A 15441-nucleotide genomic window follows, 5' to 3' on the forward strand; every position below is an offset into this window, starting at 1 on the left:
AGCTAATAGCATCATGTTCTGACCACTAGCTATTAATGTGAGACATGGTGCTTAATAAAAATACTTTTGCTTTCACATCTCCAATTAACATCAATATATCGTACAAAGTGGGTTTTAATATTAACTTATTTTTTAATAGATGTTCATCCATTCCACTTACTTTTAGGGAAAGTCCTTCATATTCTGGTGAAGCATACTGGTGACTTTATTTTAAAAATCAAATAATTGAGGGGCACCTGGAGGACTCAATAGGTGGGGCATGCGACTCTTGATCTCAGAGTTGTGAGTTCAAGCCCCATGTTGGGTGTAGATTACTTAAAAAGAAAATAATTGAAAAAAATAAAATTAAAATTTATAAATGTATATGTGTATCAGGAAATTTTTTACTCTCTACCTTCTCACATTGATATATTTACATTGTGTTTACTTATACCATAACGAATGCCTTAATTACTGTAGCTTTATAGTGAGCTTTGAAATTTAGTAAACTTCTCCATTTTAATTCTTCGAGGTCATCTTGGCTATTCTAGGTACACTGATTTCCATATACATTTGAGAATTAGCTTGTAAATTTGCCCTCAAAATGCCTTCTCCAGTATGAATCAGAATAATGCCAATTTGATATTCCAACAATATTGAGTCTTCTAATCCATGACTGTAATATATATTTTTCCAATTATTTAGATCTCCTTTAATTTATCTCAGCAATAGTTTTCAGGGATCTTTGTTATATGTGTTCTTATGCATTTAATTGTGGTGGACTTGAATCTCTATTCTGTCTATTGAATTTCATTTCCTTTTTTTTTTTTTAATTTCATTTTCTAAATGCTCACTGCTAGTATGGAGAAATACAGTAGATTATTACATGAATGTTACTGCGGTATAATTTAGGTACAGTAGACTGCATCACTTTAAAGTGTACAATTAAGACTATACTTTCAGGGATCATTTCTATAGTTTGTTACTACAGAAGTTTCTCTGAACGTGTAGAGTACTTGAAACCATGAGGAGGAGATGCAGTGTTCTCTCCTGAGCATGAAGCTGGCTTTAGGTGTTGTTTCCACAGCTGCCAATTGCCATTGATGATCGTTCTTCTCCTCCTTTGGAGGAGTAAGAGAGAGAGGGCACAGTGTGAGTGCTTTCTCAATAAAATAAAAATTAAAAAAGATAAACTGTACTACTAAATGCATTTTCACAGATGTACATACAATTGAAACTACTGCTCCATTCAGGACACAGGGCATTTCCTCTACCTCAAAGCTTCCCTTGGGTGGCCCCATTGAAGTCCCTCACTGCCTTCACCCTCAGCCCCAGGCAACCACTGGCATCAAAGTGGGCTTGCATTTTTAACAACATTATGTAAATGGAACTCTTTTATGCCTACATTCCTTTCTGCAGCTTAAGGAGTCTAAAATGTATCCATATTACTACATGGATCACCAGTTCAAACTTTTTTATTGCTAAGTAGTATCCTTCTGTGTGGATATATTCTGTCTGTACTTTCACCTATTAATGGACATCTATGTAGTTTCCTGGGTTTAGCCATTGTGAATAAAGCTATGATGAATATTCATGTGCAGTTTGTTGTGTGGCCATATTGTGTATATACTTATGAGAGGAATGGCTGTTGATGTGATTGGTAAATGTTTACCTGTGGTTCAGCTTTTCTCGGTAGTTGGACCATTTTTCATTCCCACAAGTGTATGAAACTTCTAGTTACTTTACATCCTCACCACATGTATTTTCAATCTTCGTAATTTTAGCCACGGGGATGGATGTGTGATGGTAACTCACTATAGTATTAATTTATCATCCCAATGCCTGAGTGTGCTGTCGAAAACTGACCTCTGTGCTTCAGAGCCAAAATATAAGACGAAGACAGAGTTTGGAATATTGAGGAACAATAGCTTTATTGCTTTTCGGGGCACAGGAGGCTAGAACAGGCCAAGGCCCTCGAAAACTGTAAGTCCCCTCCCCCCGGAGGCAGGGGCAGGGGGGTGGTTTATTTTGACAGAAATTGTGTGGGTGCTGCCAGCCTCCTTCATCATGTCTTTAGGGTGGTACCAGGCTCCTGAAACAAAAGGCTTAGAAGGTAGGAGTGGAGGTTTGCAGAAGAGAAGGAAAAGGTTACTTAGTTTAAAATTGAGCCTTGCGGACACGTTAGTGAAGCCATTTTGATTTATGTTCAACTTTATGCTTTTAAATGGTTTCAAGTGGAGCATCTTTTCAAGTGCTTTTTGGCCATTTGTGTATCTTCTTTTGTGAAGCATTTCTTCTTCAAGTCTTTTGACCAGTTCTCCTACTGCATTGTCTTATCAGACACAATCTGTGTCAGAACATTACACTGAAAACTACAGAGCATTACTTCAAGAATTTAAAGAACTAAATACATGGGGAGATAAAATTTGTGGTGGACTGGAAGGCTCATTATGGTTTAGATGTCAATTCTTCACAAATTGATCAACAGATCTAATACAGTGCCAATCAACATTCCAGCAGATATTTTAGTAAGTATTTAAGCTGATCCAAATGTTTATATGGAAATGCAAATCATCTTGAATTATCAAAGCAATGTTAAGAAGAAGGAGAAAGCGGCAGACTTACATTGTCTATTCCAGAATTCTGTATAAATATTTTTGCAATTTAAAAGTGATTTGTCCTATTATTATTCAGTATAAGAGTTTCTGCACATTCTCACTGCAGCTTGGATGTTGCTTTACCCCTTTTTTACTCTAGTTACTTGATCTAAAATTTAGCCAATATTTCCATAGTTTTTAAGTGGGGAGAGAATACTGAAGCTAGAAAGCATTTAACTTAACAGAGAGAAAGACAGATCACTGATCATTAGGGCAAGGAGGACCCTATAAGACTTAGTGAACTTGCCTCTATTTCCCCAGTTGGCCAAGACAGAGTGGGGAGCTACTGATACCAGCAGTTTCCTCTGCAGAGCTTCACGGTGTTGACTGCTTTGGGCTAACATGGAACCTAGGTGTTGGCTCTGTCCTAGAGGCTGAAATCAGGTTGAGGTCCAGGGTCCCTGAGCCAGGACAGGTCATCCAGTTATTGGAAAACACAGAGGGAGACCAGGACAACCACTGAGACCATCCCCAGGCAGCACTGGCCACTTCCTCCAAGGAATCGACCACCACTACACTTCTCATGACTTCTACTTACTAGACTGAGAGCCCCACGATAATTGGGATAATGTTTTACTCATCTCTGTACTCATGACTCCTAGGACCAAACCAAGCACTGAGGAAGCTCTCAGAGACATCCCTTCACTGATCCGATAAAGGTGGTGGCAAATCTCTAATCTCAATACATTCCTGTCCCAAATATCCTGCAGAAATGCTCTCTGCTTTCTTCCAGGAGGCAACAAATACCCTTCCTTAAAGGGGAGCCTGCCCTACACTCTCAATGCCCCATCACCCTCCCCTGTGGTGAGCTCTGATGAAGAGGGGATGGTCCTCTTGGATTCCTCTCAATGGTTCTGTCATTAAGGAGAGATGTCCTCGGCCTAGCCCCCTCCCCACTCCATCCTCTGCACTGCCACCATACCCCAGGTTAGGAGAGCTACAACAATTTTTAAAAAGATTTTATATATTTATTTGAGAGAGAGAGAGTGAGGCAGAAAGCAAGTGTGAGAGAGACAGAGAGAAAGATAGAGAAGAGCTGGGGAAGGGACAGGGAGAAGCAGACTCCACTGCTGAGCAGGAAGCCCCCCTGCCCTGCCCATGAGGCTTGATCCCTGGAGCCTGGGATCATGACCTGAGCTGAAGGCAGACTCTCAATGAACTGAGCCACCCAGGTGTGCTGAGCTACAAGATTTTGTTTGCATTCTTCCTCTCACTGCTTTGACCTCCTCAGTGAAATCTTATTGATGTCAGAATTCCAACTTCTTAACACAGACTAAGGAAAATGAAACACTCAACACAGAGTCAAGACATATTGTTGTGTAAAGATTTTTGAAACGATAAATTCAGAATATTATTGGTATCACTGCCTCAGAGGCAAGGGTCTCCTACCCTGGCCCTTCCTGACCTTAGGGCAGAACTAGTTGCAGTAAGAATGGACATCTCCAACACTTATCCAAACATCACTGATCCCTCTAAGCCCATACTTACTTGGAGGACATCCACCGTGAAGGCAGCTCCAAGGTCAAAGCTAGGGGTCTGGGGCAGAGCCTCATGGTCACATCGTCCTCCTCTTTTTTTTTTTTTAATTTTATTTATTTATTTGACAGAGAGAGACATAGCGAGAGAGGGAACACAAGCAGGGGGAGTGGGAGAGGGAGAAGCAGGCTTCCCGCGGAGCAGAGAGCCTGATGCGGGGCTCGATCCCAGGACCCTAGGATCATGACCTGATCCGAAGGCAGATGCTTAACGACTAAGCCACCCAGGCAGGTGCCCCTCATCCTCCTACTCTTGGAATTGGTGTTTCCCAACACTACAAACCAACACCGATCCATCCTGCGGGGCTCCTCAGCAGGTGCACAGGTTCACTGTGGACGAAGTTACTCCCCTAGCTCTCCATGCTCAGCTCAGGCTGCTCCTTGCGCAGTTGGATGCTGCTGTATGCATTCCTCAGTTTCCCCTGATTTTTCCAAACTCAACTTGTCCTTATTCTTACTTCCTTTGGCAACCTCCTGCAACACCATTGCCTTGTCCTTCCTTGGGTTATTCTCATCCTCCAAACCTGCTGATTTTCTGTCTTCCATCTGCTCCCTCTCTTTTCTGTTTTCAGTGTGGGCTCAGCTCAGGCTCCTGCAGGAGACACACAGTGAAGGGACCAAGTAAGGTGTCAGCTGCAGTCCCCAGGGCTGCTTAACAGGCACCTCAGTCCCTCATGCACTCACAGAAACTGAGCAGGAAGGGACTTTGGAGAATTTGAATAACAACCTTATCTTACCAATGAGGACATGAGACCCAGAGAGATTAAGAGATTTTCCCAAACTCCTTCATCAGTTGATGGCAGCAGAGCCCCACACAGGCCTTGGCCGCAAGTTTCCCCGTCGAGGCTCCTAACACACCCTCCGGGAACCCACGTCTAAATTTCAGGGGACACTGAAATTAGAAGTTCAACTTAAAAATAAATAAATACTTTTCAGGAGACTTTGGATCAAATGTAGATATTTCCATTGTTAAAAATACCAGAAAGTCCTTCCTGGGGACAAATCTTTTCTCCCAGGTATATAATTCTGTTACTTCTTTCACTTTCAAATCATTGGCTAAGAGATTAGGATCACAGAAAAGGTATGCAGGGAAGGCCAAGTTCCTCTGTTACCCATCCTGGTCTTCCAGCTTAAGTAAGAATTAAGTTTACCTGAGACATTGAATACGCATGGAGAACGGATATTGAAATTGAGACCTTTAAAGAAATATAAAGTATTAAGGCAGACAGTTTTTATGCATTTTAGACAAGGAGACAATACATTTCTGAGGGATTTTTGGGAGCTTTAATTTGGAGAGCGGCTAAGCCGAATTTAGAACCTCTGCTTTAAAGCCCCTGGTGAGAAGGATGTCTTTTTACTTCTTAGTACAGGGGGTGCCTTTTTCATATGGGAGATTGGTTTCCTGCTTTCAGGGAGACAGAGGAGAGTTTGAGTGTCCTTGCACCAGTTTCTTTTCAAGTAGCTTCAATTCAAAATAATCAATATTGTCGACCTCAGAGAGTCGTGGACCTGGGGCGGCGAAGGAACTGAGAAAAAGAGACGACAGTATAGCGAGGCACAGGGGACCCCGAGCAAACAGCCCGAGGTGCCGAGGTTTATTTTCCATAATCTAATATACCTTCTACAATGATATAGATCTATAATGATTTACAGCAGGGGCTTAATAAGGCACATTCTTCCACGTACACAGGGTTAGTCAAGTGAAGCAATGGGAGTGGAGAAGGAATAAAGAAATCGGTAACTGGCTGTGATCAATTAATTGTAAACACCATTGTACTCAGACCTTAACACAGGATAAGAGAACTAAGAAGGAAATGCACAGTGTGCTGTTTACAGCTGGCTTCCTATCTACGAAACATCTTCTGCTGCGTACTTTAGAACAGACCACATACATCCCAAGGGCATTTCACTCTGATCCTTTCGGGTTATTTTTAACCCTGCAATCTCGAGTTTTCTCAGAGATCTCGGAGTCTGAGCGAACATGCACCAGTGGTCGTTGTGGCGTTCTGTTTCCCACAAATATGCCATTGTGGTACATTTTGGGCAATCTGACCTTGGTGCCTATGGGTACCATGGTTTCTCTCAGCCTTGCTCATTACTCAGTGCCTATTTCAGAGAGAAAGCTAAACATATTATTCTTAGAAATACCAAGGCGCACCTGGGTGGCTCAGTTGTTAAGTGTCAGTCTGTGGCTCAGGTCAGGATCCCAGGGTTCTGGGATAAGCCTCAATGTCCAGCTCCCTGCTCAGTGGTGAGTCTGCTTCTTTCTGTCCCTCTCCCAGTCCCCCCCCCCCCACCACTCCTGCTCTCTCAAGCACTCTCTCTCAAATAAGTAAATTAAAAAATTTTAAAAAGCAATGCAATGGTCCTCTCTGGAATCAACCTACTTAAAGCGTGCTTTCTTTTTGCTGACTCCCAGTCCCCCCATTTCCCTTTATTACCTGTCTGACCTACATCCTTCCCCCAGTGATGGAGCCGGCTCAGATGCACTGCTTAACCTGGAGGTGGGGCCAAAGAGAAGTGCACACATGGCTAGAATGGGCTGCCTTGAGAGTGAGCCATAACGTAGCTGCCGGCAGTTAGAAACGAGCCTAAAGGACCATTAGGAATAAGCACTGTGATATTTAGTGGTATGGATTTTAGGTGTGGTATTGATATCAACTTCCTCATACAAATGTGTTTAGACTCAAGCATGAGACCATGGGATCAGACAAAATGAAAGAAAACTGTGTCAAGTGTGAAGATACTAAGTTACCAAAGTTACTCTGAGTTGTATAATTAGTTTGTCCCTTAGCCCCTCATTTCCACCTGCAGAACCTAGAAAACGATCAACAGAGTCTCCACTTGCCATCAAAGTCAATCTGAGGACACAATAATTTAAACTGTTAACCCAAACTTTCCATTTTTTTCTTAACCTGTGTTGAATACCAGGCATTTTGATTGCCCATTCCCCTTTTCAATGAGACTGCAGTGAGGACAGACAGTGAAGTGGTGCATCCAGGTAATATTCTGTTTCTTGGTTTGCTTCTGTGCTCAGCGTGTCAACTTTTGTCTGCCAGTGGACCTCTGACCACACACGGGAAACCCAACAAATATTAAAAGTGTAGGTTCTCTGGGTTGATCTACATCTAGGATTCTGTAGGGCTCAGAATGGCTCTTGATCTGCAAGGACCAAGGTAGATGCCACCTCCTTTCCTTAGGGGGAGTAATTCTGATTCCTGAAGCATGCACCTGTTCATTTTTTATTTATTATTATTATTTTAATCTCAGCTAGGCTCCATGACCAACGTGGAGCTCTAACGCATGACCCTGAGATGAAGAGTTGCACGCTCTACCGACTGAGGCAGCATGAGTTCCCCCCCCAGCATCTTTGAAGCAGGCATATACCATGATTTTCACATTGGCAAAAATAGTTCAAACTCTGGGAAATGTCTTCAATCTGCTCCACCCCTTCTGGGCATGTTTCCTGAGTTCCTGCTGTGTGCGAGTCCTCTTTCCCACCCACCCATAGGAGACCCTCTAGGAACCCAATCCAGATCCCCTGGGATCTCTGTGGTCCTTTCTGTGTTATCTTCTCTTGCTCTCAGTGTGTTTGTGCTTCTAAAGACACCTGTCAGTAGGACTGTTTTTGGGGCTCCTGGAGCTTCTTTGTACCCAGTCCCAGAGAATGGGGAGTACATGCAGTATATGACCCCCAGCCCCATTTATCTCCCCTCCCCAAAAGCACTCAGCCCTTCACTAACAGGTGCAGGAGGGTGAAATCCCCTTTCTTGGCCCGGGGGAGACTAATTGTAAAACACAAGTGACCCCCAGGTTCTCCTGACCTGTCAGGACAAAGCTTCCCCACAGTTGTTGCTGGAAATCACACCTTACACAGCAATGAACTCAAAATGATCACAGACCTAAGTATAAGAGCCAAAACAACAGTTCAAGAGGAATACGTGGGAGAAAATGGTCAGGAATTTGCATTAAGCAAAGAGTTCTAAATCACTACAGCAAGAGCACGATACGTAAGAGAAAATTGAAGATGAAGAACTTTTTTGCATCAAACTTTACCACTGAGAAAAGGAGGAGAGAAGCCACTGATTAAGAGAAAATATTTGTGGATTAAATACCCAATGAGGACTCACATTCACAAGAGACAAGAGTACTTTGAACTCACTCAATGAGCAGAAGCAACACATTTGTTAAAGCCAGTATAAGACTGGAAAACACATGTTACCAAAGAAGACACATAAGTGGTTCATAAGCACATAAAAAGGTAATCAATGTTATTAGTCCTCAGGGAAATGCAAGGAAAACCAGGTATCATTTTACACCAACTAGTGTGCTTATGTTCCAAAGACAATACCAAGTGGTGCTGAGGATGTGGAGAAACTGGACCGTCCTATATTGCTGGTGGGAACGTAAAATAAAAGAGCCCCTTTGGAAGCTACTTTGAGAGTTCTTAAAAGTTTAACACAAGCTTCCAATAGGACCCAGCTATTCCACAACTAGAAATCTACATGAGAGAAGCAAAAACATATGTCACTCAAGTCTCGTTCAGAAATGTTCGGGGCAGCGTTATTCACAATAGGAAAAACCTGACAACAACACAAAGGGTCATCGGCTGGTGAATGGACAAACAAAACTGTGGCCTATCTGTACCATGGCATCTATTTGGCAACAAAGGGCAGAGAAATCTGATCCAAGCTACAGCATGGAGGAACCTGAAAAGGATGCTAAGTGAAAGAAGCCAGTCACCAAGGACTACATATCGTCTCATTCGGTTTATGCAAAGTGTCCAGAAAGGAGCAATGTACCGAGACAGAAAGCAGATAAGTGTTTCTTGGGGCTGAAGGAGGGAGCGGAGATTGTCTGTAGAGGGGTTGGACGGGGTGTGGGAAGGTGAAGGAAGCCTCTGAAACAAACTAGGGCACTAGCTGAACACCTCTGTCATTGTAGGGTACTTTTACAATGGGTGAACTTTATTGTATGTAAATTTCACCTAAAAAAAGAAAGAAGGTGACAGTCCCACATCAGTGGGTCCTGGGGTCCCCAGGCAAACACTGCCTGGTGAGGGGCCACATCCTGGAGTCCCAGCAGGTGGTGACTCAGAGCTTGGTTTCCTGACCTCCCAGCTGGAGTCAGGGATTCAGTGCCTGTGCCTTCAGCCTCAGGCCCCCGCAGTTCCCCTGGAAACCACCAGGCGGCAGACGACTTAAGGGAGGGGCCCTCCAGGTGGCCCAAGGAGACCGGGGGCAGCAGGCAAAGACAGGGGCACCAGGTGGCTGGAGATTGGAGGAGGAAGTGAGGGCTGCCGGACCCATGGAAGCCGCTGGCAAGATCTGGACGGATCTTAAGTAGGTTTGGTCCCCTGGGTGGGCTCTAGTCGCCAACCTTGAGGGTAACAGCCAAAGTTTCCCTTTGATGCTCCCTCCTGCACTGGCACTGAGGCTCCCCTCCCCCGCTCAGCATAGGGAAGAGCCTGTGCTGCTATTCACCTTCTTCTGAGTCTAAATGGAACACTTTGGGCTGGGTTTAGGGGAATCTGCCCTTTTCTGGCTGTCTACATAGGACCAGGTCCTGGGTGCTGAGCCATCCCTGCAGGGGCCTAGAAGGGGCGCTCTGGTCCTTCACATTGGAGCTGGGCTTGCAAAGAAGGGTTCCTGCTAATCCATATTTCCCTGGCCTAGGCTGAGCATCCTGGTCCAAGATCAGGGGCTGCAGTGACCTAAAATAAGGAACCTCCTGTGTGTGTCACTGCTCCTCTCTGGCAAAGTCCGAAGAAGGCCCACGGTAGTGGTGGGGGGAGGGGAGGGCACAGACTCCTACACTCTGTCAAGACACCGTCCACCATGAAGATTTAAAAAAAACGTTAGAGGACAGATCTTCTGTTATATAGTCGGTGGTGAGGTACCAGCTCTGCGTGGGGACAGAGGGCAGCTACACCTGTAGGCAGCCTGACATAATTTACAGAGTCGTCCAATCACTGTGGTGTCATGTGAAACTGATGTCACATGGGGAATCCACTATGAATCAATTAAAAAAAAACCTGAAGATGAGGGGGAAACATTTGAAAAGGAAACGATGAAACTATAGTTGACTGGGGAACAACATGGGTTTGAATTGTACTGAACAATGTGGGTCCACTCATGGGTTGATTTTTTTTTACAAATATAGTCTAGTACTGTCAATGTATTTTCTCTTCCTTATGATTTTCTCAATGACATTGTCACTCTAACTCACCGTATTGAAAGAATAAAGTATATAATACAAATAACATAGAAAATATGTGTTAATCAACTGTTTTTGTTATCTGTAAGGCTTCAGTAGGGTAAAAGTAGTTATGTTTTCAGGAAGTCAAAAGTTATACACAGATTTTCCCTTGTGGGAATCTATACCCCTAGCTCCCAGGTTGTTTAAGGGACAATTTGTATCTGTATTTCCAGATGACATGCTCCTGTATACAAAAAAAATTAACATACACACACACACCAACTACTAGAGTCCATAACCTAATTCAGCAGAGTTGCAGGGTACAAGACAGACAAAATCGGTGTTTCTATACCCTAGCAGTGAACAATCGGAAAAGGAAATTAAGAAAACAATTCCATGTACAACAGCACCCACCAGAATAGTATCTAGGAATAACTGAGTCAAGGAGGCACAAACCTGTACGCTGAAATCTACACAACATTGCTGCGAGAGATTAAGGAAGACCTCAACAAGTGGAAAGATATCCTGTGTTCACGGATTGGAAGGGTTAAGGTGGTTAAGAAGGCAACACCGGGATCTGCAGATTCCATAGGATTCCTATCAAACTGTTTTCTTCCGCCTTCTCTAATCGCCGTCAGCCCCTTGCAGTACATTTCCTTTCAGACATTGTGGTTTTCATCTCTTCATGTGAGATTGGATCTTTCTTTTTTAACATTTTCCATGTATCTGCTGAATGTTTTGAACTGATGGGATGCAGTAGAACAGACGCTTTCTTGTCCTTCTCTGCTGATTGACACCTTGGTGTCAGCTCTGGGTCATTTGCAGATGAGTGATCTGTCTCCTCATGAGGGCTCATGTCCCCGTTTCTCTGCATACCTCAAACTGTTGGAGGGAATGCCAGACACTGTGAATGTTACCTTGCTTGTTGCTGGATATTTTTGTGTTTTTTATAATATTGAGCTTTGTTCAGGGATGCGTTGAAGTCACTTGGAAACATTTCTGGTGTTGCTTTAATGATTAGCTCAGTGGCCCAGAGCAGTGCTCCGGGGAGGACTAACCATGAGTTCTTAGCACTGCGGCCAGCCCTCCCCCTCTTCCTGCGCCCTGTGCCTCGGGAATGAGGAGGGCTCCTCTGGCTCAGTCTGTTGGGCACAGGCCCTACTCCCAGGGCTGTGTGAGCAGCAGGATCCGTTCAAACGACTGCCCCTGACTTGCTGTCCGTGCCAACCCTGGGCCCCTCCACAGCTCTGGCTAGTGATTTCCCGCAGCTCTGTCCTCCCTGGGACTCAGTCCTGGGGTCTCTCAGATCAGTGTCCTCAATTCCAGGAGGTCCACGGGGCTCCTATTCAGGTTCCCCTCCCCCCAGTGCCTCGCTTGGAAACTTTCTGGAGCCAGGACCTCTGAGCAGCTCCAGGGCTTCGCTCACCTGTGTGTTGCCATGTGTCCGGGATGGCTGTCCCCTTTGCCTGATGCCCAGGATCTTGGAAATCTCCATTTCGTGCATCTTGTGTGGCGCTGTTGCTGTTTTGTTTAATTGTTTCAGGAAGAAGAGTAAACCAGTTGCTGAGTCCCAAGTGGTGTGGCTCCCCTAAGTGAAAATCAAAGTTGGAAAACCGTCAGTTGTAGATTCTGAATAGAGGCCTTTAGGGAGTAGGGGAAAAACACCAGCTCAGCTGAAAGCATGAAGCCAGAAACCCCTTCAAGCTCGGATTTACAAAGCAAAGCAGCTACCGCAGTAGGGACAGTTTTTGCTTGAGCCCAAGAGCTGCAGAAGGCCCACGGCCCCTTGTCCAAGAGCTAACCTCCTGTTTGGGAAAGGTCTGTTGTGCCAAACCCAAGGGTCCTTTGGGAGTAGACAGACCTGCCTCTTTAAAAGCCTGTCAGGGGGCGCCTGGCTGGCTCAGTGGGGAGTTTGTGGGAGTCTCCATCTGGTTTTGTGAGCCAGATCCCTACTTTGGGTGTAGAGATTACTTCAACAAATAAACTTATAATAAATAAATAGTATATCAAGCTGGACCGTCTCTAGTCTCGGAAGGGTCCTCTGAAGCAAGGCTGAACCAGGTAGGCTATCAAGTAGCCTAATGAAGGATAGGGAGGCTGGGGATTGGGTGAGGCTTTGCAGGGTGCCTGGTGGGATACGTGGGGAGGGGTGGGAGGAAGGAGAAGGGACGCTGCCCTGTGTTCCGTGGGGAGTGAAAGAAAGAACTTTGCAGGATCACGGACTGCAGTCCACGTACCGAAATAGAAGCAGAGATACTGAAGGGCACTGGGCACTGGCGGGCAGTCCGCGCACCGCTCCACGAAAAACACCAGAAAAACCCCACAGCCAAGGCAGGATGTACGGCCTGCGGACAGAAACTGTCCTGCGCGTTTTAGATGAGAAACAGCTTTGCACGTAAGCAACCCTGAAAAGCGGCAGTAGTTTCTTCAGTGTCCTGGTGTCGCCTGTCGCTGGGGTGAACTTGGAAGTCGCCCCAAGACAAGGTAAAAGAAGAAAAAAAAAGGAGAAAACAAACAAAAGCTTTTATTAGACAGCCGCCACCAGGGGAGAGCGCGAACGCAGTCCCCACTACCACAGATTACGCAGTCGAGGTGTCCACACTCGGGGAAATCGCAGGGGTCAGCACGTCCGCGGTGCATGGACGGGCCTCGCGTGGGAAAACCACCTGCTTGATCCTGGCGTCTCCCCTGCCAGGTAAGTGTGACTCGCTCCGCCTCCGCCCCACCTCAGCCTCACACGCCTTCCACCGGACGCACACGCTCACTCGCCTAGCCGCACCCCAACACCCTCGGCACCCACTCCTGTCCCAAGCATCCTCAGCCTCCACACGACGCTTCCGAATACGATGGAAGCAACAGCCCTGCTGCTTCCTCAGCCCCGCGAATTCTAACTCGGAGAACAGCACCGCGACTTGCCTGGTTTACATCAGACCCGCCCCGTCCGTGACGTCAAGGGCTTCGCCTCAGTCCCCACCCCACCCCCACCCCGTCTCCCTGCCCCCCAGCTCCCCTCCCACCTTGGATTTCAGCGCTGGTGCTCTTCCTTCTCCTCCTCTCCCTCCTCCAGCCCCCTTTCCTCCTCTTCCCCCTCTCCTCTCCCCCTTCTTCTCCCTCCCCCTGCCTTGACATCCTTCCTCACCTTCCCAGTCTCCTCCATCTCCTGATTTGGTTACCACTCCTCCTTCCTCTCCCTGCAGCTCTGGCCCCCCAAACCCTACACACACCACACCACCTCACACCACCACCACCACTCCCCCCCCCCCCCCGCACGGGGAAGGCTGCGCCAGCCAGAGAAGAACATGAGGGAGGACTTTCCACCAGCCCGCAAAGCGCAGATACAGCTCTCGCTCTCGCTCTCTCTTTCTCGTCAGAACCTGGTTTGGAGGAGACAGAGTGCGATGGCTGTAGCTGTGGAGCTCAAACCAGGCCCCACCGCCTCCCCCAGGCCTGGACTCCAGAAGTCCGCAACCTCTGGGCACTCGGGCTGACACCTGCCCACAACACCCCACACGCTGAAAACATCCCGGGGGTGCTTCTTCACCACGCGGGCTCCTAGGACAGGGACGGCGCGCCCCCTCGTGGCCGCGCGGGGAGGCGCCCGAGGATCCCGCTGTTGAGGGCAGAGCCAAAGGAGACCACCCCTTCTGCTCACTTAGACCAGGCTAAGAGTTCTCAGCCGGGGGGTTAGTGGGGTCCCAGGCTCCCCACTCTGCCACCGCCTTCCCTCCCTCCACCGCTGGGCGCTTCCCCCTGGATGGGATTTCTGCAGTCAAAGTTGGCCTTGGGAGGGAAAACAGCCAGATCTGGAAAACTAAACAGAACAACTACTCTGAAGAGCCTAGCACTTGGGCAATTGTATGGACATGGATGGAGCGCCCTAGGGTTCTGATTTGCCTTTGTCTTGATTGCGCCTGGACGTAGTGGTTTACTTTTACAGAACTGTTAAGACTTGAAAATTTTGGGGGGTGGAGAGGGGGCACCCAACTTTCCTTGTCATCTGAGATCATACTGTGCTGGTGGGCAGACTAATGCCCCTCCCTAGGAGGTGCCCATGCTAATGCCAATGATAAGGAAGCAGAAGGCTAGCTAAGGGACAAAGCACAAGCTGACACCCTGCAAACACCCCCCCCCCCCCCACACACACACACACTGCTGGGTGGGATAAGTTGGCCAGTTCCAGGAAGTTCCCAACTGTCTTAATGTTAATGTCCTACTAAAGGGAAAAACAACCTTAACTTGACAATGGCAAAGGCCTCCAGTATCTCCTGGTTCGTCTTTAGCATATGAAATCTTTTGAAAACCTCTCTTTTTCCCTACCCCCAACTCCCAAGTATATAATGAGGCAGGGCGCAGAACCCCGGGGCAGCCGCTCTTTCTGCCCATGGATTCTGTCCCTGGGCTTTTATAAAACCACCGTTTTGCACCAAAGACATCTCAAGAATTCTTTCTTCATCATCGGGTCCAGACCTCACCCCACCAAACCTCACCTATATCCTAAACCACATCATATGGCACCCAAACGTGGGGCTTGGAGTCTTTTCCTCTGCACTTTGAGCTTCTCTGCAAACTGGGTACTTCCTCTCCTCTTCCTTTACTTTCATTCCAGGGGCTCTTGGAGGATTACAGTCTTACTGGAACACTTTGCTGTCCATTGCTTAGGCTGTAGTCCTCTCACCCGTGGCTACTCTATGGGGAGGAGAAAGCCTGTCTTTTGGCTGGAAGTTAGTACCCTGGCAGGAATGGTAATGAGACCGAGAAACTTTTTGCCCTCTCTTTATTCCTGTCCTTATACAAAGTTGTCTTGGGCACAGGACAGCCACCTAAGTCACCAGGACGGCTGCCAATCTTAAGACTCCCGCGTGAGGTTTCCTCCTCATTGGTCTAATGTGACCCCTCCCCCCCACTTGGCACTGGCCAAAACTAGTACCTGGTTGTACTAAAACCCACCCGGGGACCGTTTCCCGAGAAAGAGGCTGTAAAGACTACCTGTGTTGCGATGCCGCGTAGAACCATGACGGATTTCTGTCTTTACTGTTTTCGGTCAATGTCCTCTACTAACTACTTATGCTACA

At 46.7% G+C, this 15441-nt stretch overlaps 2 non-coding genes across 2 annotated transcripts; one reads left to right on the forward strand and one right to left on the reverse strand.

Moving 5' to 3' along the window:
- The first annotated feature begins 926 nt into the window (after positions 1 to 926).
- LOC116627259 lies at positions 927 to 1140 on the forward strand. The gene has a single exon (XR_004298464.1). It is a non-coding gene; the product is annotated as a small nucleolar RNA U3 (small nucleolar RNA).
- An 11772-nt stretch (positions 1141 to 12912) lies between these two features.
- On the reverse strand, positions 12913 to 13072 carry LOC116627156. The gene has a single exon (XR_004298439.1). It is a non-coding gene; the product is annotated as a U1 spliceosomal RNA (small nuclear RNA).
- Positions 13073 to 15441: the final 2369 nt, after the last annotated feature.

The sequence above is a fragment of the Phoca vitulina genome, unplaced genomic scaffold, assembly GCF_004348235.1.
Source record: "Phoca vitulina isolate PV1807 unplaced genomic scaffold, GSC_HSeal_1.0 scaffold2, whole genome shotgun sequence".
In the NCBI taxonomy this organism is placed as follows: Eukaryota; Metazoa; Chordata; class Mammalia; order Carnivora; family Phocidae; genus Phoca; species Phoca vitulina.